Genomic DNA, 21,970 nt, shown 5'->3' with positions numbered 1-21,970 from the left:
TGCTTCAGTCCAGCTATTCCATGTGCCTATTTTGGGGTGGATAAGTCATGCTCAGATGAAGTGTGTCTGCATTGGCTGCAGGGTACATAGAGAACTAGTTTGGATGCTGTGTCTGAGTTCAGCCCTGGAGCAGCCCCACAGTCCGGGAGAGCTCGCAGCCTCATGGTGTCATTTAAGACAGCAGTTGTGTTGATAAAGTTTCTACTCAGAAGAGCACTTGGGAACCTCCTTTTCCCCCTGAACAGGCATGTTTTCCTGGAATCAGGCCTCCAGCTCTTAGCAGATGTCCCCTTTTGGCTCCAGCTGTGTCAGCTAGGATGTCAGTACCCGTCAGTGCTTTTCAGAGCTGGTGACGATCCCACAGAGATCTGACAGCAGGGCAGTCTGTGGGAAGCTGAATCTATCCATTTCTTGTAAACAATTTGCAGCTTTTGGGTTGATCTGTCCTGATGGATTCTACCCAAAGCAAAGCCAGCAGCACTTGCACAAATGCTCCCACCAGCAGAGTGATGGCAGCAACCACTGGGCAATAACTCCAGTGGCACTGCAGCGTGCAAGGGGAATTTCTTCCTGCAGTTCCAACCCAGGAGACAGGGATTCTCAGCCTGGGCTCCATCCCCTGGGCTGGGCAGTTCTCTAGCTTGTGTCTCATCTCCAGCCTGCAGTGATGTTCAAGCCCTGCTGTCTCTCAGCTGTGCATGTGTGATAGAGCGCTGACCTTGACACGTTGTGCCAAGCTGGGGAAGGTGAACCATGAGGGAATGTGGTGTGCTCTGGGGGCAGGTGTAATGGATAGCAAGGAGCACTTCAGACAGGACAGCACTGAGAAGGACTGTCTCTCAGAGGCAGGGAGCACATACAGATAGCAAAGAGGTGGTTGTACCAGGGGATTTGTGACAAAAAATGAGTTTGCTGTGGGTGTTAGCAGATGATTTCTGTGCTTGCATATATTCCTGCAGAGCCATTCTGTTTTCTCAGCCTTTACAGTCACAGATGTGGTGAGGCTATAAACATGGTAATCTTGCTGCTTCTTAATTCAGAATTTGGACTCTTCCTCGCTCCATTAAATCTCACATTTAACTTTATTTTGAAGAGTTTTAGTCATAGGAATGGTGTTGGGGACAGAAATGGTACATTTAGTTCTGCTGAATGGATAGAGTATTAGATTGACAGTCTCTGTCAGTGTTTAATTGCAGATTAATGGGAGGTAATATGTCATTATGGCAGCTCAGTAGCACAAGTTTTGGAGCTGCACACAAAGTCCAGGCTTTTTTTTTCTTGTTAGAGGAGGCTACTCTGACCCACCTTGCACAATTTTCCTCTCTGTTCTCTTGTGGCAGAGAATAGGAATATTTACAGTTCAGGTACTTAATGACCCCAGGAATATATGCAAGAGCAAAGGTGTAATTTAAAGAGATGGGGAAGAACTGATACAATATAGGAATAACATAATTCCAACAATATGCTACAAGGAATGAACTATCTATGAAAAGCTTTATGCTGTGAAATGAGCAGCTTTCTGCACAACATCTGCCAGCAGATACAAAGGTATTATTTGTTTCCAAAATGAGTAGATCTATTCAGCTTTACTAACCACACTGTGAAGTCAAGGGAGGGACTATATTCATGGGGTGGAAAATGAGAGCATTCCATAAATGGGTTGTTGAAGTAAAGTTCCCAGTTATTGCCTAGTTGAGCCTCTATCAGCCAGTACTTTAATACTTCATGTCTTGCAGCAGATGCCTTATGCTGAGCAGGTTGATTTGAAGCTATTCTTACTGAGGACCACCTTGAGACATTTACTTCCCTAAAAAGTACTTTACATTATGAGCAGCCCTCCCTATGTCTGCAGAAAAAAATAATGCTATTTGGGAATGGAATAGATTGTGTTTTGGCCCTAGGGAAGGAGCTGAATAATGTGTTAGAAAGGACTTAATCAATTTAAGATGTAATAGATCTCCTTCAATTTGTCTTTCCTTGTAAGATAGCCTGTCAGTGTTACTGTGCAGGTACCAGGCACCTCCTCAAGAGTCACTTTTTCTCTAAATCCACAACTGACTGTCCTGCTTGTGCAGACTGTGCAGTGTGGAGTGTCATATAAGATAGAATGGAATTTTTTTTTTTCCCCTGTCTGACTGGAGTCACATGAAGGAAATGTTCACCATCCCAGAATGGAAGATATGGCTTTGAAACATCTGTGGCAAGCGCAGGACTGCTGCTTCTGTCATAGATTTCAAGGCAGCAGTTGTAATGCTAGTTAAAGGAAAAGAGGGAGCCTGCAGGTGAGGAGTTGTAGATGTGTGTGACAGATCTGCTGGGAATTTTACCTCGTGCTGTACGAAGTATGACTACCACCGTGTTTGCTTTTGATGCACCATTTGTTTATGCTTTGACCCTGGCATTTTACCTATTTAACTGTTTTGTGTGTCCAAGTTGTTCTCTGCTGCTGTGAAATTGGGAACTGGCAGAGCTTAGCAAAACTTTGCTTGGAAGATAGCAAGTCTGTTACTGAAGCTGCTGACCCAGATGGGCCAGGAAACAACATGTTTCTGCATGGAAACAACATGTGTCTTAATAACCTGAGGTAGTTTGGCCTTGAAAGTCCTTACATGTGAGAGTGTTTTGGACTTGTGAAGTTCTATGTGTTCCTGTGCAAAAAACAACCCTGCCATGCCCAAACTTCTGTGTCAGAGTAGCAGCCCAGAGAGAGCATTGCTGCTGCAGCTGCCATTGCTCCCAGTTCCTTACAGATAGGAGAGCATGCAGCAGCTAAATTTGGGCAGTGGGGTAGCCAGGCTCTTCCTCCTCTCGCTGTTGGCCTGTGTGCCTGAATCACATCTGGGGAGAGAACCATGAGCAAGGCACCGGGGCCGAATGCAGTGCCCCCATCTGGGAGCAGAGGTGCACCCTGCAGGGTCTGGGTGTGCTCCTTTGGGTCTAGCTGAGCTGGAAAGGAGCTGACTGTGCACAGCCACCTGGCAAAGGTTGCTGCCTCCCTGGCCTGGGAACACAGCAGTGTGTGTGAGTACACCTCCCATCTCCTCCAGGCCTAGCTCAGGTCAATGGTTGGTGCTGTTTTATGCTAGTACTGGTAATTTATTTTTCCTAAGTGTGAGTGTGTGGTTTTGACAAAAAGCAGCTCTTCAGGCAACACTGTGGGGAAACACCCAGGAAGGAGTTGCAGTGAGTAGTTGAAAGGTGTGAAACTCTTTTAAAGGTACACAGGGATGTAGGAAAAGAAAGTCTCTGATCGTCTCAGATTAGTAACCCTCTGCCCTTTGCTCAGGACTTATTTGACAGCAATGGGTGAACAAAATATTAGTGCATTTCTGGTTCGCCAGTAGAAAAAGAATTCTTAGATGTAATAAATGCATGTGGCTAATACCACAGAATGACCAGGCTGCTTCAGAAGAGTGGTAAGATCCTGATGATGCCGTTGTTTAAAAGGACTGAGACGCTATCTCACGTCTGGAACTGAGGAAAGTATTTATCATTAGTACCATGCTGCCAGATTTAGTAGTGTGAAAATAATGCAAACAGTCATCTGTAATGCAAATGTTGATGTCTGATTAATAGACAAAATAACACAAGCAATTAATCCACAAGGGAGTAGATCATTATAAATGTAAATTAGATCATCAAAGGGTAAGCCACACAGAAATAAAACTACCCCATAACATGATTAATTATTGAAATTCCAGTAAAAAAGGCATCTTTAACAATAGAGTCCTTGGAAGACATGTCATGTGGTTCATCAAGATTCTGGACAGGGTTATTTTACAATACAAAAATTGATTAGCTTCATTACAAATATGATGGGGACATTTATTCCATCCTAGATAGCATTCTGTTTTAGTAACAGAGCACAACCTTAGCACTGAACTGACTCATTTCTGATTTGTGCACATCCAGTTTTTGCTGTCGAGCAGTTTGCTTGGGTAGCTCAGGAGATACCTGCTTGCATTTTTTCTCAGAGATAAGCATAGCCTTTACATAAATAAGTACGTTGGTACCTGCATATGATCTTAATCACCTCAAGATAAAATATTAGAGAAAGGACTGTCTTTCTGGTCAGGTCATAGAGATTTCTTAAAAATTAGTTTCTCTTCTTGCCTCTCAGAAAATTTTTCAGGTGACCTTGGGCAGATCACTTTATCTTTGCTGTGCTTTGTTCTCTACCTTGGTTTTGAATGTTTCAGCTTAATGATGTATAACATGAAATTATTTAAATGGTCTTTATTTCAAGTAATCCTAGGAATCTACCTTTGTAAAGTCTTGGTCACTTTTTAAAAGCTCAATTAAAGATGTTATTCTTTTCTAGCAAAGCAGGGTTTGCTGCGCTAAAAATGCTGTTAAATGTTCAAGTGACTTCTACTTTGAAAATACACAGTATTTAAGCACTGTTTGTAACATTAAGGGCTACAATTGTAATCTGCATCTTTCCTGAGGTTAAATTTTACATTTTCCTATTATTAGAGACCTACTTAGAAACTTGGCAGTTTTCCCCTACTTTCTATTCAAACTAGACTCAGTGTGCTTTACCACAGCAGTTTAAGTGCATTTTGCATGGCATCATGGTGGTGTGCTGAGCACCCTGCAGAAGTGGCCTTGTGAGACACCTTGCTTTTTCTGCAAGGCCAGTTGGAGTTTGATACCGAAATTGACCAGACAGAAACTTTCTAACCCGGTTTTGAGTGTTAGAAAACAGAGCATTGTCACTCAGACAATCCTTCCTCTAATTAATTGAATGCCCTGAGTGTTGGCTAAGCAGAGATTTTATCATGTACACTGGTTACATATTCACTAGCTATCCCAGCTTACTTAATGTATATAGATTACTTTATTTTACACAGTCATACCTTAGAGTAAAGATAAAAGTAAAATGTTGTTTTGTTTTACTGTCCTTATGAAGTCCCCCTTTTATGAGAAGAAGTTCCTTGTGGGAACTAGTCTCTTAATATCTGTTTTTCATTTTATAGCATAACGTGTTACAACAAGCAAGCTAAAACACACATAGCAATTATTGTGGTGACAGTTATAAACAGATGTTTTAACCAAGTCCAGCTGGGTAACCATGAAATAAGTTTGGTCCAGATTTCTTCAGATCCTCAGGAGGTGTCTTCCGGAGTTGGGCGTTGTAAAATCTGAGTTAGTTTCCAAATTTCTTGGATATCCGTAGGTGTTCTACCACTTCAATAGCAAAACAAGACTTAAGCATCTTGGGTTTTTTGATTACCTGAGGGAATTTGGCCCTTGTAGTTCTGGCATAATGTACCTGTGATTTTACTCTGCCCAATTTCAGTGCAGTTAAAGTTGTCAGTAGGAGCTGGGAAGGTCCCCTCTGTTTTGCCTGGAGCAGAGAAGTTCGCCAGTCTTTTAAGTAGACCCAGTCTCCTGGCTGGAACTCGTGCACTGGTGTATCCAGTCCCGTCAGTCTGGAGATCACCACTGCTCACTGCCAATCCCATGAAGTTTTATGAAGAGAAATGAGATAATTATTCAAGCTGACCCACTCCTTTTAGCTGTGTGTCTCCTGAAATATGTGGTACACGATAGGGTTGACCATATAGCAACTCATAGGGGCTTATTTTCCTGGTGTCCCACAGCTGAATTCTAATTTGTAGTACAGCAACAGGTAAGGCTTGGACTCCTGTCCTGGAGGTTTCCTGACATATTTTACTCAATTTGTGTAATTCATTCAATCTACTTTGCCTCTAGCTTGGGGCCTGTAAGTCGTGTGAAGATCCCAAGTTATTCTTTCCAAGGCTTTCCTTACCCACTGTACCACTTCTGCATTGAAGTGGGATCTACTGACTGATGACATTCCCAAAGGTACCCTGCATCTAGTTATTATTTGATTCAACAGTATTTTGGTCACTTCCCTAGCCTGGTTGGTGTGACAAGGAAAGGCTTCTGGCCACCCAGAAAATTATTCACTAGTGCTAGGAGGCGTTAACACCCCCCTTTGCTGGGTAACTCAGTGACATTAATCTGCCAGTATTCACCTGGAACATTTCCAGATTTCATGGCTCCTAGCACTACTTTTTTAGAATTGTTTCTTTTATGAACTATACATTTGTTGGATTCTTGATTGTACAATCTGAGCCATTTTAAACCCAATTATTGATGTCTGCAAATGTTTCAAAAGTTTTCCAGTACTCTAATGAGTGCCTTTATTTTCACAATCCACTATTTCACACAAGATTGGTTCTGGGACTGTTATTTGCCTGCTTGGAGTAACTGCCCAGCCTTGTGGATCAAATTTTACTTCTAAGGTTTCAATTAATTGCCAGTCCCTAGGACTATACTCTGATTTTTCTACTGGGAGAGGTATCTCTAGCAGGGGTATTAATGATATGTTTTGTAAAGTGCCTTTTTCTGCAGCCTCTTTGGCAGCCTTATCAGCGAAATGATTCCCCAGTTCCAGTTTGGTCTTTCCTGCTTGGTGTGCCCTGCAGTGCATAGCAGCAACCTCTGCTGGTTCCTGGATACTTTTGAGTAAATCTGAGATTTGTTCTCCATTTTTGATTGATGTGCCTTGAGATGTCAAAAGGCCTCTTTCTTTCCAGATGGCCCTGGGTACATGCACACTCCAAAATTTCTGTATTTTGAATCAGTCCAAATGTTAACTCATTTTCCTGTACTCAGTTCCAAAGCTCGAGTGAGTGCCATTACACATTGGAGGGAGTGCCCCTGATTCGATTACCTCGTGGTGTGTGGTCACTGCATATCCAGATAGTCATTTCCCATTTTGGACAAAGCTGCTCCCATCAGTAAACATCTCTCCATCAGGACATGCCAAGGGTCTGTCTCCCAAATTGGGTCTGCTGGAATACACTTCTGTAGGTTGTAAGCAAACAAAGCAAAACACAGTCATACATCCTTCTACTTAATGGGCAGATAAGACACAGCAGGGTTAATGATAGAAGTTTTGACTGTCACATTGTCTTGCTGCAGCAAGACTACCTGGTACTTCAGCATCTGGCCCCCTTTTTGCTTGAGTACTGACTGTACTATGTGTGGCACAAAAACGACAAGCCCAAATGACAGTCCCAAAGTCAGTTTTTAAGCTTTCTGGATCAAAGAACAGTAGCTGCTACTGCCCTCAGACAACTAGACCAGCCCTGGCTGACATTTAGTTGCTTTGTAAAGCAGGCCACAGCCCTTCTCTGCTCCCCAAGGAGCTGCAGCAGCACTCACAGTGCTGTGTAATGTCTTTCATAGGTAAATAGTTCAAACAGGCACATGGGGCCTGCATAAGGGCTTGCTTGAGCTGTAAAAAGGCAGCCTATGAATCATCAGTGCAGAGTGTAACATCCTTCTGAGCTGTCTTCAAGAGCTGATATAGTGGCTTTACTAGCAGCCCACAATTGCTAATCCACAGGAGACACCATCCCACCATCCCACACAATGCCCGTAACTCTCTTACCGTTTGTGCCAGTGGGTGTCGGTAAATTGCTGCTCTTCATTCCTGTCTCAGCCTCCCTTGTCCTTGGAGAATTTATAATCCCAAGTGGGTTACTGTGGTCTGGAATATTTCTGCCTTGTCTTTCGATCCTCTGTATCCAGTTAGTCCCAGAAAATTCAGCCAGAACACAGTCTGATCCGAGCATTGCTGTTTAGTTCCAGTGGCTATCAGAATGTCATCTGCACACTGTAACGAGACTCCAGTAGGGTTCTGATTCTTCCATTCCTCCAGTTCTTTTGCCCATTGATTTCCAAATGTGAGGGGGCTATTTCTTGGTTTGGATTTTCCCATTGAAAAGCAAATAGCTCTGGACTCTCAGTACTCAAAGGGGTGCAGAAAAAGGCATTTTTCAAATCTAATAGTGTAAACCATTTTAATTTTTCACTCAAGGTTGCTAGTAAAGTATAAGGATTTGCTGCTTCTGGGTGTATATTTTCGTCTACCTTTTTTTATGACTCTAAGGTCCTGTACCAGCTGGTAAGCCTTTCCTTCAGTTTGCATTCTTAACTGGCAGAATAGGAGTATGAAATTTGGATTCACATTCCTTCAATAGGCCATATTTTATACATTTTTCCACAAGGGGTTATAACCCCTTATGACTTTCTATTTTCAAAAGGCATTGCTTTTGCCTTACTGGTGCTGCTCTAGGTTTCAATTTAATTCTTACAGGCTTGGATCACCAGGGCACCTCTCCAGCCCAGACTATCAGGATCACTGCATCCTCAAGTGATACTGGCAGATGTATCATGTCCAGCTTCAGAGGCTGTAATGCAGAAATAGAGGCTTCCACATAATTAGGTTCTGAAATAATAACCAGTATTTTGCCATTTTAAAATTTGATTTCAGCATTTAGTTTTTCCAAAAAATCTCTCTCAAGGAGAGGCTTTGGCAAATTGTGTAGATGCAAAAACTGGTGAGTTGTCCACTATTTTCCTAATTTAAAATGAATGGCTTGAAAAATGGCTGAGTTTGTAATTCCCTGTTGCACCAACAATTGTTAGAGAATCATTACTCAAGTTTCCTCTTGCTGTATTTAGCATTATGTTACTAGCTCCTGTGTCTACTAAAAATCCAACCTCCTAATTTTGCTCCTTGTTCCCCAGCTTAGCTGTAATCAGAGGTTCTGCCAGGGAAGAAACCTCCAGTCTCCTTCAGTCATCGCCAGTGACAGTCACAGGTTGGCCGCATCCTCGTCCCCTTCCTGTCCCGGGGGGCACCATCCCTCTAGAAATTCCCTCATTAACTCCCACTACTTTTTGTTTAGTTATTTCTTGCTGGTTTTCGCTGTTCTGAAAAACTCCCCAAGCAACATGTAACAGCTTCCCTAAATCATGCTGGTCTTGTCCCTGAGTCTGTTGTAATTTCTTTCTAATATAATCTGAGGATTGCCTCACAAGTCTGGGGGCTAATTGAGTTTTTCCTTCCTCTGTATCAGGATCAATATTAGTATATTTTTGAGCTGTTTTTTTCAGGCAATTTAAAAATTCACTAGGTGATTCCTTACCATCCTGCTTAATTTCAAGTAATTTTGACATATTGATAGCCTTTGGTATGGCATTTCTAATTCCATATAGTATCCATTGTTGATATCTATTTAATCTCTCTCTAAACATGGGCACATTAGGGTCCCACTTGGGATCCTCAGTGGGAAAATTAATGTCCAGTGTACCTGACAAGTTGCCTGTCAAAATCTGCTCTTCCACAAACCTCCTACTGGTTTTAACAACCATCTCTCTTTCTGTACTGTCAAACAACATTTCTAATACAGCATCTATGTACTTCCAGTCCGGATCCTGAAGTTTTATCATAATTTCAAATGCTTTTGCCATTTTGTCTGGGTCATCTAGATAGGTGCCAGCCATCAACTTCCAATTATTAAGGTCTGTTACTGAAAATTGTACTTCTCCTGTTATTGGACCATCCATACCAGCTGCCTGATGGAAGGCAGCTGCTCTCACATCTCTGTGTTTAGCTTTAGCTGTGTCTGCAGACTAAAACCCTCTGTTCCATGATATGTCCTCTCTATCTCTTCTGTCTCCTCTGCTCCTTGATATGTCCTCCCTGCACTCTCCATGTTCTCATCTAGACCTGATAAATCCACCTCTTTATGTGCCAGTTCCCTCATAGTATCAGTCTCAGCAGCCTGGTTTTCTGTTCCCCCATCTAACCTGCAGTTAGGACTGACCATAACATTTAAATCACCCTTCATACTGGGGAGATGTTTAGAACAAGTTTGTCCTGTGCTGCACATAGAACAACAGCATTTTAACCATTTTCCTTGATTCTCCCTTTCAAGAGCCAGTGCAAAAGGGTCTGAGGGGGCTGGATTCAAGCCACAATCTTTCTGCCATTCGGGATGATTCCGTAAAGTGAAAAACATATCAGCATACATAACCTCATCCCATTTCTGTTCCCGTCTTAAAAACAACATTAACTTTAACAGTGTATTATGATTCAAGGTTCCATTTTGTGGCCACTTTTCTCCAGAGTCTAGTTCGTACAATGGCCACCGCTGATTGCAACACTTAATCAAATTCTCCCTGGTCGCTGGTCCCCCAGGGGGGCCTCCAATCTTTTTCCAATGTTGCAAAAGGCAACCAAGTGGGGATTTTTTCACAATGCCTCTTTTAGATTGTCCACTGCCCATCTCTGAATAGTACACCCAAAATGCTACAATACAGATATAAATGGAAATACAAAGCAATTATGGATTGATAAAACCAAGTAAAATAGAAAATTCTGGAATATCAAATAACCCACCCAATGCCCTGGAAGAGCCACACGTCTTATATGGGCAGGATTCCCGAAAGAATGCCTTATTATCAAATAGGCTCTTACCTGTGTCCCAGACTGGTCCGGGGATCTGTGATCTTCTCCAGGAAAGTCCCGGTGCCGGTGCGAAGATCCAGAGATCCCTCGGATCCACGGGAGATCAGGCAGAGTTTTCCATTGGGAGTTGCCAAAAACGATACCGAAATCGGCCCGACAGACCCTTTCTAACACAGTTTTGGGTGTTAGAAAGCAGGCATTCCTCAGGGCAGTGCTGGGCACTCGGAGGCTCCAGTGCGCCGGGCGTCGGGTAAGCAGAGCTTTTATTGTACACACTGATTAGACATTCATTAGCTCTCCCTGCTTACTTGGCGTGTAGGGATGACTTGATTTTACATAGTCACACCCCTTATCAGAAGTCCTTTTATGGTTCGTTGGGGTCTGCCCTCAATGTCGGGTGTGCTTTGTAGGGGGCTGGCCCTCGACCCCCACTTTTGAGTAGCTGCAGTGTGATTGTTTTGCATAACTTCTGCTGTGCCAGCCTTGCAGAGCTGAGCTGGCATCCTGCTTGTGTTTTGCATGACTTCTGTTTTGTTTGCCTTATCTACTTCTCCAAGGCTACCTTGTTCCCTTTATTTGATAAGAGTAAGCTGTTGTTCTGTTCTGCTGTCCTTATCATTTTGATATCTGTTGCTGAAATGAGTATTTGAAAGAGTGTCGGAGAGAAGAAAAATGCAAGAAGCATCTCAGGTACTGGCAGGCAGGCCTGTGAGCAGTCAGGACTAGAAGCAGGGGTCCAGAAAGGGCTGACAAGAAAGGTTTGTATGCGGGACAAGTTGACAAGAATGTTGAAGCTGAAATAGAATTTGAACAACTTTGTCTTGCTGTTCAGTTTCTGGTTTTTTGGTTTTTTTTTTGTTTGTTTGAGGAAACAAGATTTTCTAAGTATTTTATTGTGAATAAATATTATCCAGGACATGCCATATCTTTCCTCACTTTCTCTTATCATAAGGAGGAGAACCCCAGTCTAAGTTAGCCTCTGGGTTACCATGTAGCTCAGAAAAAGTTTTGTGTACTGCTCTCCTTAGACTTCTATATGCTGCTTTGTCTGTCCACATCTTTGTCTCACCTTCTGTATATTCCACCTAGGAGAGAGTCCCAAGTCCTGGTTATGTCAGAAAATCACATCACCCCTCTTGAGCTCCAGTTTTTCTCTTGCTTTGAGAAAGAGAAGCAGGAGAACCTTACTTTTCAATTCAGTTTTGCTACAGTCTTTTTTTTTCCCCTGCTTTGAAAGACAGGAGGTTGAAACTGTAAAAGATGGGCCCTCCTTGGAGCCTCTTGGCTGTTAACCAGCACTGAGTCTTGACTGGTCCCACACATGAATTGGTATCTTAACCATGATTTGAAATTGTTATCCAGAAAGTTTGCCTTCACTACAAGCCACAGTCAATAGTTTTTGTTGCTACTGAATATTATTTCCAGCCCTTGCAAACTCAGCTTTTGCAAATAGCACTAGAGTGCTGACGCCTGTGATGCAAATTTCTGTAGCTGAGAAGGCCACCTGATGGTAAATGTTTCTGCTTCTTCCTTCAGTCAAATGGCTTTGAGGCATTTCTTAGAGGAACTTGGTTGGAATATTGTATTAGGTACCTTTGTGCTTTTGAGGCTTCAACAGCTAGATTTAAATGCTGTAGAACATATACAGAGAACCCAGGGAATGAGAAACAAATACCTGCCAAGAAAAAGCACTTTTGCATTTTTATACTGTCATTATGTTTTAAACCCCAACCCTTCTGGCCTGATTCCTGTGTACAGCTCTCCTGTATAGAAAAAAAACTTGGCTTTGACTGCCCTTTCATTTTTTGTTCCTGAGCCTCTGGTGGTACGAGCAAGTCACTTCTGTAAGCATCCAGGTTTAAATAGCAGCCTTTTTAGCCTGTAGTGGAAAGTGTCCCTCCTGGTCCTCTTCTGCCTAAGGAGGGTGAGTGCAGTGCCTTGCCCTGAGGAGCTGGGAACATAAATGGTAGAAAATGTATTTTCCTGAGTTCCCATAAGACTGTACTGAGAACCCTGGAGGGAGGAAGGCAGCTGAGAAGAAATAAATGTTGGTAAATGGTATTAAAAGCTGCTAGACAGGGAGACAAATGAATGCAAGATACATAGGGCTGTTAAGTGAGGAAGACTGCAAACCTAATTTTTGCCAGTGGCATGACAAATGAAACAAGAAAGGTGGCACTCAGTAGGGTCGCTTGGCTCCTCATAAATTTTGAATTGTCTGCCTTTCCTTTTTTTTTTAATATCCTGTAAAATGAAAAGCTGGGATCATTAAAAGATGTGCTGGTGAAGGTGATAGGAAGTGAGAGAAGAAATTTCCGTATTCTGGCCTTAATTTCTCTGATTGTCAGTGATTTGTTAGTCAGTTATCTGGGAGTCAGATATATCTCTAGTTGTTTAAAGTGTAGATTATGTTGTTCAATTTATCTTGCCTGTATCTTTAGAACCACAGTTGGCATGACAATATTTTGGACTCATTCCAATGAAGAAAAATATTTTAATTTTTCAGCACCCTCTGTGCAGAACGGCACTTAAGCTCCATATATTTCTATAATTTTAGTGGGAATGTAAAGAAGTTGCTGTTTAAAACAAACAGACGAGGGCCTGCTAATTCCTGGAAATACATTTAATTAAGGGGAGGAGGAGAAAAATAAGGAAAGGCAGCCCTTTGGTGTTGGGCTGGGACTTTAATGTGTGATACAAAATGACTGAGTGCTCCCAGAGAGCAAACACTCAGTGCTAATGAGAAATTACCAGTGAGGTGTGAGCAGCTGCTTTGCAGAGCAAGACCCATGAATTGGTCTTTTAAACTTTGTCAGTCCCTTCTCATTTCATCCTCAGCTGACTTGCAGCCCTCTAAAAAATGAGTTCTAGGTGCATTTGCCATAGATTTGTCAAGTGCCTCGGGAGGCCCATACCAGCTCTGCACGTTGTGTGCTGTGATCCATCCCTGTGGGAGGGTGGTGGGAGCATCAGCATCACACGTGGATTTCTTCTGCTTGTAAATAGGTTAAGGGGGCTGCGTCTTGTGATCTGATTATAAATTCTCTGGAGGTCAGTAGAGGATCTTGTTAAATATCTTGGCCTTTCCATGCGAACCTTCATATTTGAAGTGCATTTTTTTGAACCAATCCTATGTGATCCCTAAGAGTGGCCATTCTCTTTGGTGGCACTCTGAATTCCAGCCAGATAAAGTCTCAGCTTTTCATTGCTTTCAGTGCTGTCTCTGTTCTGCACATGAGGTAGATGTTTTTCAGGAGGGTGTTTTTAAACTGTGTCTGTCTCCATAAACTTTCCAGGCACAGTTGTCTTTACAAGGTGGGAGAAATGTATATTTAAAGGCATTATTTAAAATAATTACCAGACAAAATTCATTAACTTCAGTGAAGTGTCCTTAGACAATTACCTGAAGTGTCTTAAATTCAAGAAAGACACATAGGCCAGCCTTCTTCCTCCTTGTGGATGCCATCCAGTTGTGTGCTTGTTAAAATGTTGTATGAGCATGAGTACTCAGCTCTCAGTGCAGCAGGGTTCTCAGACTGTCCTCTACAATGTACATATCGGTAGCAATCATCTGTTAATATTGGTGGGAATAGTGAGGAATAATTTACTGATTTCTGCACCAGTTAAACTAATTTAATGGAAGGGTGAGTGTTTCAAAGCTGGATATGTCAACCCTCTGAGTTTCATTCCTCTGGCACACAGCTTTTTGAAAACAAAAGCTATGTACTGTCTAGAGAGTTTTCTGTTGAACTTTTCATAACTTTGTGATCAGGTGCCCTGTAATTCAGCAGGTAATTGGTCTGTGTCCAACCCAAAATATTTCAACAGGAGTATGTACATGACCACCAGTTTGTACTAATAAAATAATTGCTTCCATTAAGCTGAATGTAATTAATGCAAATTAGATAACAGAGAAAGGTAGGTGGGCAATTTAGCTGCTGTGGGTTTGTTACAGAATTTTCAATGATTTACTTTGTGGCAAAGAGGAAAGCATTGGAAATATTGCTGCTGAACAGCCCAACTGAAAAGGGATCATCTTGTAGAATGGATGGCTGCATGTTAGACTTGTGCTGAAAGCTTTTTATACTTCTCTAAGGTTGTATGACAGGTTATACAGGAGCTGGGAGAGAGGAGGCTTTTTTTTTTCCTTCCTCAAGGAGCTTTTAAGGCTTAGAAAACTGGAATATACAGATAAGGTTGTGTCATTGTCTGAATGGCCCAGCAGTGTCCATGGCCCAAAAGGCAGTGATCCAGTGCTTGGAGATGGGGCAGGTCCAAGGCTGGGGCAGGGAGGCAGAGGGCCAGGCACAAGATTTTGTGAACAAGGCAAGGCCCAAGGGTTTGAGCTTCATTACAGCTCCATAGCAAATAAGTGTGTTATTCCTGAGATGAGTATCATCTCACTTACCAGGGCTTTGGTTGTTCTTGGCAGGGATTCTTTCCCTCCATTCTTTTTTTTTTTAACAATGAAAATGCCAGCCCGAGACCAGAAAAGCTTTATGGAAGTCAGGAAAATTATAAAACCTTTGTTTGAATCTACCTCAGTGTTTTGAGTGTTGTGTGTCTTCACAGAAAAGAATGTGTTCATTTCTAGCATGGTAGTGGAAGAGCATTGAAAAATGTGCTTTCAACCTTGGGTCAAAATTTTCTGTGTTTTGAATGCTTCTGTCTCGTCCCAGAGCAAAGAAAGCCCAACTGAAGCAGTCATAGCTGGGACAGGATGAAGTCTTGATCACCAATCTTGCTGAGCAGAGCCCAGCCAGAGGTGTCCCCAGGCACAAGCAGAAAGCATCAGAACTCTTCCATTTCAGTGCCTTGTATGAGGAATTCCCTGAAAACTGCTGCCAGCAGCAGTGCTGGATATTGGGAGACTGACAATCAGTGAATTCCTGGTAATTTTGCCCTTGCCACTGCTGCTGTTAGGGATGAACCACAATAGTTCAATTGTCAGTGGAAGCTAGGGAGGAGGGCAGGTGTGATCCTACACTAATTTTGTCCTTATTCTCACCTGCACAACTGTCCCTGCTCTCTGCAGTCATGTGCTGGAGTACAGAATTTACCTTCCTTGTCCTGTTATTTTAAATGTCTCCTAAGAATCAGATAAGATCAAAGCCCCTCAAATGTGCTTTAGATAAATGGCTTGCTCTTTGTAAGCAAAAGCAAAAGATTGAATTGCCTTGACATTTTGTAATCTTTCTGATTTCACGTGCTGAAGTTGAAATGCATTGTGAAAGACCTTTGTCATTTTTCTGGAGTCTGCTGGGTCTCTGAGGACAGGAGTAATATCCTCACTTCCTTGCAGTCTCATTTCTGTATCTGATCCTGCAACCTTCAGAAGCCTGATATAAGGTTTTGTTTTCCTCAGGACTGTGCTGGCTTCTGGACAGTTTAGGCATACTTGTTGCTAAATTATATCTGATGAGAAAATATGAGAAGATCGAATAGGGATTTACTCTCTGGAATACCTCAGCTACATGAGTTGCTCTAGGGTGAAGCTGGGTGACTTCTCGTCAATCAGTACTGTCCTATTCTCCATGGTACTGATCTCTGTTTGAGCTGCTGGAATTTATTATTTGGGGAATGAGCTTTCCCAGCCTTTTCCTCTAATCTTATTTACTTGTGAACAATCTGTATACAGCATTGATACAAAAAATTTCTGTGCCAAGCTAATATGCAGTGCAAGGGATAACATATTTAGATGTCTGTGTTGGATTTGGGAGGCTGTGAAGCTCATCATTCCTGCCTTCTCTTATCAAATAGTTGACTGCAGCATTCTGCTACTGTGCAGCCTGTCAGGAGTAGAGTTATTTCTGTCAAGGGAAAGAAAGAAAGACAATTCAGTCCTTTTCTCTTTCTGCTCTGTTGCTTCAGGAGATGCAGAGCAATGTGATCCCTGAGGATCTCTGCAAATAGTGAGATGAGGATATATAGAGAAGGCAAAAATCAGCTACAGGAGGCCATGCATTGAGAAATTCCAGATTCAATTGACTTTTGATACCCCAGGCTTTAAATTGCCTTTTGGTAGTAGGCATTACAGATGATGCTGTCTTAAGGCAGCAGACAGCACCATCAGGGCTCTTCCACGGACACGGCAGGGCTGTTGTCAATGAGCTGTCAAATTCTTACACCAAAATGACTCTTTTGATAGTCACTTTTTCCACATAAATTTCAGAATTAGTGATTCTTTATTGGTGGTAAAGCATTTTGTCAATAATTTCTCCCTTGAAATGAAAACAATGCAATTAATAATCCTGAAAAGAAATGTTTCACGAAGGACTGGAAGATGTACTGATTTTGAGTCCTGGTGAAAAATAGAGTCTTCAGTGTGCCACTGTTTTTGAAAAAATTATTTTCTGACAAGGCTTCTTTTGGTAAGGAGTGTCACACATCAGGGGAGATGAGGAGGTAATGAGTGGCTGATGTGTCCGATGGGTCTGTGTGTGTGATGTGATCCTCCTTGCTTAAAAACACACTCACAGGTGAGACCCACCCACAAAGATTATGCTCATTAGAGCTCTCCAGCTGGAAGGGCAAGGACTGTAGCTCACATGTATTTTCTAATCTGCATTTAGAGGGTTCCCCACTCCTTTCAGCTGCCTGGCTGTCCTCGGCAGTTGAGTCAGACCTGCTCTTAATCCCAAATTTCAGCCAAGGCTGAACCCTGTGTACCAAGGCATGGAGGTCGTGAGCTAGAGATGTCTTCCCTCCCAGGACACAGACTGCCCTGTTTGTGGCACTTAGGACATGATGAAAATATAATTTACTTAATTTAATCTGTTTAACATTGGCCATACAGCCACTGACCTTCAGATATCTGGTTTGTGTTTGTGATATTTTTTTCTTCCCCCTGAAAACTGAGCTCTTTGTATCAGTTGGAATGGCTGCAGAAGAGCAAGGAATGTGCCTTTTCATGAAGCTTTCGAAGTAATTATTTATGATTCTAAGATGATTGGATATGTTTCAGTGTCAGCACTGGGTATGCATTTTTAAGAATGCTATTGAGACTTTCATACAAAAAATCCACTATATATGTTCCTAGAATATTATTTTATTTGATTAAAGAAAGTATTGACTGCAGTGCTATTGAATAAACTCTCATTTAATCTTTCAAAATATCTACAGCACTTTCCTCCTTCCAGGACAGGCAGAATTTAAATGAACACCAAGCAAAGAAGGGAACAGGAACATTTTTTTTGACGTTAGACCTCTTTTGCTTTAACTGGGACTAGTTAGGCTGAATACATAATCACAAGCTCAGAAGCTTAATTTTTTTGTTGAAGGGAGCTTCTGTAGCAAGAGTTTGAAAAGTCCCAGTGTGATTGATGTCAAGTAAGCCTGAAATTGCACTGGCCTTAAGCTTGTTCAGTGCAATAATGTGAACTAACCTCAGTGAAAAATCAACAGCTGCAGTCTTGGGCTAGCAGGGTTCTGGATTATGACAACAAAGAGACCTCGAGTTTTTTATCCTTTGAGAGTTAAATAAAAAAGTTAATAGAAGAACTTTGTGTTAAGTGTTTCGATGGGGTCAGTATGGTTTTAGACACTTTCAACAAAATGCATGCTGACATTCCTTGTTATCTAGTTTTCTGGCAGGCATAAAAAAATTAAGTTCATAAACCAAAAAGATTAATGAAAGGGGAAGAAATCTATTTTAGATTTTAATAATGGTTTCTATGCTATTAATTTTATTTATCGTAATTTTATAATTAATTAAGTTTTAGATTTTAGCATTTTTGCCCATAGATATGTTTCATTAGGTGGGCAAAAGAGCTTTTCCTTGGCTTCAGGCAAAATTTCAGAATTGATTTCTGGGCTATGTGTCTGATCAGTTGTATTTTTATATGTAGAATACTGTGCTAAAGTGAGGAAGGATTTACAGCAAAAGAGTTGAAGTTGTGCTGATCTCTAGGAGAGTTCATTAGGTCAAGCAAATTCTCTCTCTCTCTAATGCTATAAATCAAATTAGATCAAGTATACAGAACACATACAAGCACTTTCTTGGCTTGGAAACAAAGCAGAAACATTGTAGAAAGAATTCACCTATAAGTTTACTCAAATTTTTGTTGGTTTTGTTGCTTTTGGATTTTGAAACTGGAAGAAATATGGGATGCTCTTCTTTCTAATAAGCTGGAAACAAAAGTAAAGACAAATTTGTCCCAATGAGATCCTTTTTATTACATAGCACTCTCCCAAGATGATTTTCATTCATGTCTCACTTCTATGAAGTCCTCTCCTAAAAAATGCTGGGAAATAGACTTTGGATGCATTTTCCCAGTTGTGAATAATCTGTTCCTTTGGTATGGATGTGATTTGGATAAAAGACATTATGAGGGAGAGCAGATTTTGTACCTTGCATGGCATTTCAGGCTCCGTGCCTGACACAGTAATGCTGTTCTAGGCAGCAGAAGTGTTCACAAGTGGGTAGGGACACATTGATGCAATCAGTAGTTCATAGTCTCCTTTCCCAGCTAGAATTACTTCTTTCCTGCAAGATCTTCTAGTGCTGTACTTGAATTGTTTAATATATGCAATAGATTTTTTTTTTCCTTCTTGGTACATCTCCTGTACTGAATGTGTACTTAAATGGGAAGGAATGGCCTTATTTCTTCTGACTGTCTAATCTAATTAATCTGTTTCATTTATTCAGTAATTAGACCATGCAGGTTTGTTTTTTTTTTTTTTTTAAGTCATGAAGTAGAGGCTAGGAGTGCTGAACATCTCTGTTTGTTCCTGTGGAATGAGTCTGGTTGAATAAAGGGCATCCTCCAGTGTCATCCTCTTCACTTTAAAAATGTGTTTGAAGTTCACCTTTTTGGATAAGATTCAACCAAAGGCAGGGAAAGCCTGCTGGTAAAAGAAGCATCAAACGCCTTGCAGGCCTTTTGAAAGAGTTAGATCTCTCTGATCTCACTGGTTTTAGTCAGGCTATTTCCTTTTGGGAAGGGAAACAAGATCTTGTGATTTCAATGGGGATCAATTGGGCAAGCTTTGCTCCATGTCCCTGCAGTTGATGGCATCCCATGTCTTTTGATGGCTTTCACTTTGGTGAAGATTTTTTTTTTTCAGTACCCATACGATGCCACTCATATCTTTCCCTCAAAGTTGTATCTTCCTCCTTGATTTTTTCCCCTGCTTTTGCAACATCTTTGAGGTTAGTTTTGGTATCTTTTGGTCCTTTGCCCTGCACCTCATTTCCTCCCAGACCATTTTCTTGTAGTCACTAAATGTCCCAATTTTCTGGGTTTTTTTTTTTAAATTGCATTTCATTTGATCCTATCTCCTTTCCAGAGTCTTTGGAAGTCTTTGTTTCTTGTTTCGCAAGATTTTGTTTCCCTTCCCGAAAGGAAATGAAATTTCCTTTATTAGGTCTTTAAGCATCTTGTCTTTGAGGATTAATCTGTGCTCTTAATTGTCCATTCCTGGTGGTTTTTGTTTCTCCAAGTATACTAATTCTGCCTTAATAACTATGGAAGTCATTACATTGGCATAAAAACACTTGTTATTCTATTTATAACATTCTTTGCTTAAAAGCCTTGCCTTCAAAACCTTTCAATCAGTCTTTAATTGGGGTGGTGGGGGATGAGAAACACAAATAGAGCCATAGCATTTGGTAAATAATTTCTTCTCACGTTCTCTGTGCTCCTGGAAGAAGGGGAGTGTCACCCTGTCACCTTTTTACTGAAATCTGCTGCTAGCAAGTTATTGGGGTGTTGATTCCCAAGCACTTTGCTTTGGAAGGGGATCTAACATTTGCACTTGCCAAGTGTCCTGTGGGCTTTGATGAGACTTCATGTGCAGTGGGGAAGCAGTGTGCATTTGTATGTGAGTCTCATCATGATGGAAGTGAAGTGCCACAGAGATGAGTAATGGAGAAGGGCTGAGATGAGACAACTGGGACTATTCAGCTTTTAGAGGAGAAGACTCAGGGGGAATCTTATCAATATGTATAAATAGCTGAAGGGAGGGTACAAAGAAGATAGGAGTGAGGCTCTTTTCAGTGGTGCCCAGTGACAGGAACAGAAGCACAGACTGAAACAGAGGAAGTTCTGTGTGAACATCAGGAAAATACTCTTGCTGTGAGGGTGACTGGGTGCTGGCACAGGCTGCCCAGAGAGGTTGTGCAGCCTTGTGGTTGGAGATCTTTAAAAGCTGTCTGATATAATTCTGGGCAACCTGCTCTTGAGTGCCCCTGCTTGAAGCAGGCAGTTGGATCAGATGTCCTCCAAGGCTCCCTTCCAACCTCAACCAGCCTGAGATTCTGTGAATTTAAGTTTTAATACAGGGCATTATGTGGGCAATGACCTGATCTGAGATGGAGGTTTAATTTACATCTGCCTTGTCTTGTCCAGTGCTATGTACAGTTACTTCATTCTTTTGCACAGTATAGTCCCACTAATGATGCCTGTTGCTGTTCTACTAATGGGGTTCTTTTGATTTTTTTTTTTAAATTTAATAAGTTTTATAAAATCTTTCCAATTTCTGCATACATGAAATTTTTGGGTGAGCTCTGCTTTGTTTTAAAGCTATAAATGAAAACGTAGTTTCTGTGGTTATACAAAAAAAATCAGAAGTATAACTTCCTTAAAAACCAAAATAGTACGCAAGACGGAGATGCTAATGCTCTGTGTTTTATGAAAATATTTTGATTTTAGAAAGCCAATTTTAAATTTTTCTTTTCAATTTCTTGTATTTTGTTTTTTCAATGAACTTCCCCACCTCCCCCCACCCCCAGTATTGGATTTATACATTATATATTCTGGATGTGTAGAATTTATGTACATGTTTTTTGAGTCTCAAGTCCATGAAATGCTCATATCTGATCCAGTGTTTAATAGGATGAAGTGCTCATATCTCATCCAGTGTTTAATAGGATTCAGATTATGCAAAGAAGCTGATAATGCTGCCCTGTTCTAATGAAGTGCTTGAACACGGGGCTAGATGGAAACATGCTGTGTGTGATGTTCGGAAGTGCCCATGGGAGAAAGGAGCTTAAATCTTATTGAGAGTGAAGAACATCATCCCACCACCTTTAGAAAGAAAGTGATGTCTCCCCTTGCTCTGCTCCTGCTGCCATTGGTGGGTGTTGTCATTCTGGCAACTTCAGGAGCCAAGCTGAGGTTTCGTGCACCATTCTTTACAGTCACACCTTGCCAGGTTTTTCTCTATTAGGTTCCAATCCAGTGGGTTTAGCGTAGTTAATGAGGGGGGGGTCTCTTTTGTCCTCAAAGGCAGGGTTAGAAAGAGTTTTTTTCCTTGTATTTTGTAAAAGGTGTGCAGCTTCTGACACACAGGCCTTGTTTTGCAGGTCCCCAGTGTGCTGGCTGCAGAGAGGCCACCTTGTCAGCTGGGATCACATCAAGTGCTCTGAACTCCTGTTCCTCCATCAGGTACGTGAGCAGTTGTGATCTATTTATTGATTTGAAATAACTTTCTGAGTAGATAATTACATTTCAGCTGCAGGCCTCAGTGGATGGCTTTGTGGAGAGCAGAAATGACAATCTGCAGAAAGTAGTACAGTTAATATAATGGATCAGACTGGTACCAGGAGATGCTGCTTACTGCTAATGTGGGTTGTGTTTCCTTCTTTCCCCTGGGATGTGGTGGCCTGGAAAGACATTGTACTGAGCCCTTTGTGTGAGGGGACTGAAGTGGGAATTGAATTATTAGCCCAGG

At 41.6% G+C, this 21,970-nt stretch overlaps 1 protein-coding gene across 1 annotated transcript in view; it reads left to right on the top strand.

The window, feature by feature from the left end:
* The window catches only part of TSPAN4 (tetraspanin 4), a 414,602-nt gene that overhangs the window by 127,985 nt on the left and 264,647 nt on the right, over positions 1 to 21,970 (top strand). The window contains exon 3 of the mRNA XM_054275435.1: positions 21,603 to 21,684. The gene's annotated coding sequence lies outside the window, so the exon portion shown is untranslated. The remainder of the gene's footprint in view (positions 1 to 21,602; positions 21,685 to 21,970) is intronic.

Source organism: Melozone crissalis, unplaced genomic scaffold (genome assembly GCF_028551555.1).
Source record: "Melozone crissalis strain CALT ecotype California unplaced genomic scaffold, PUWL_Pcris_2 ptg000018l_1, whole genome shotgun sequence".
Taxonomy (NCBI): Eukaryota; Metazoa; Chordata; class Aves; order Passeriformes; family Passerellidae; genus Melozone; species Melozone crissalis.
Note: the sequence above shows the minus strand (reverse complement) of the source record. Positions and strands in the feature narration are given on the sequence as shown.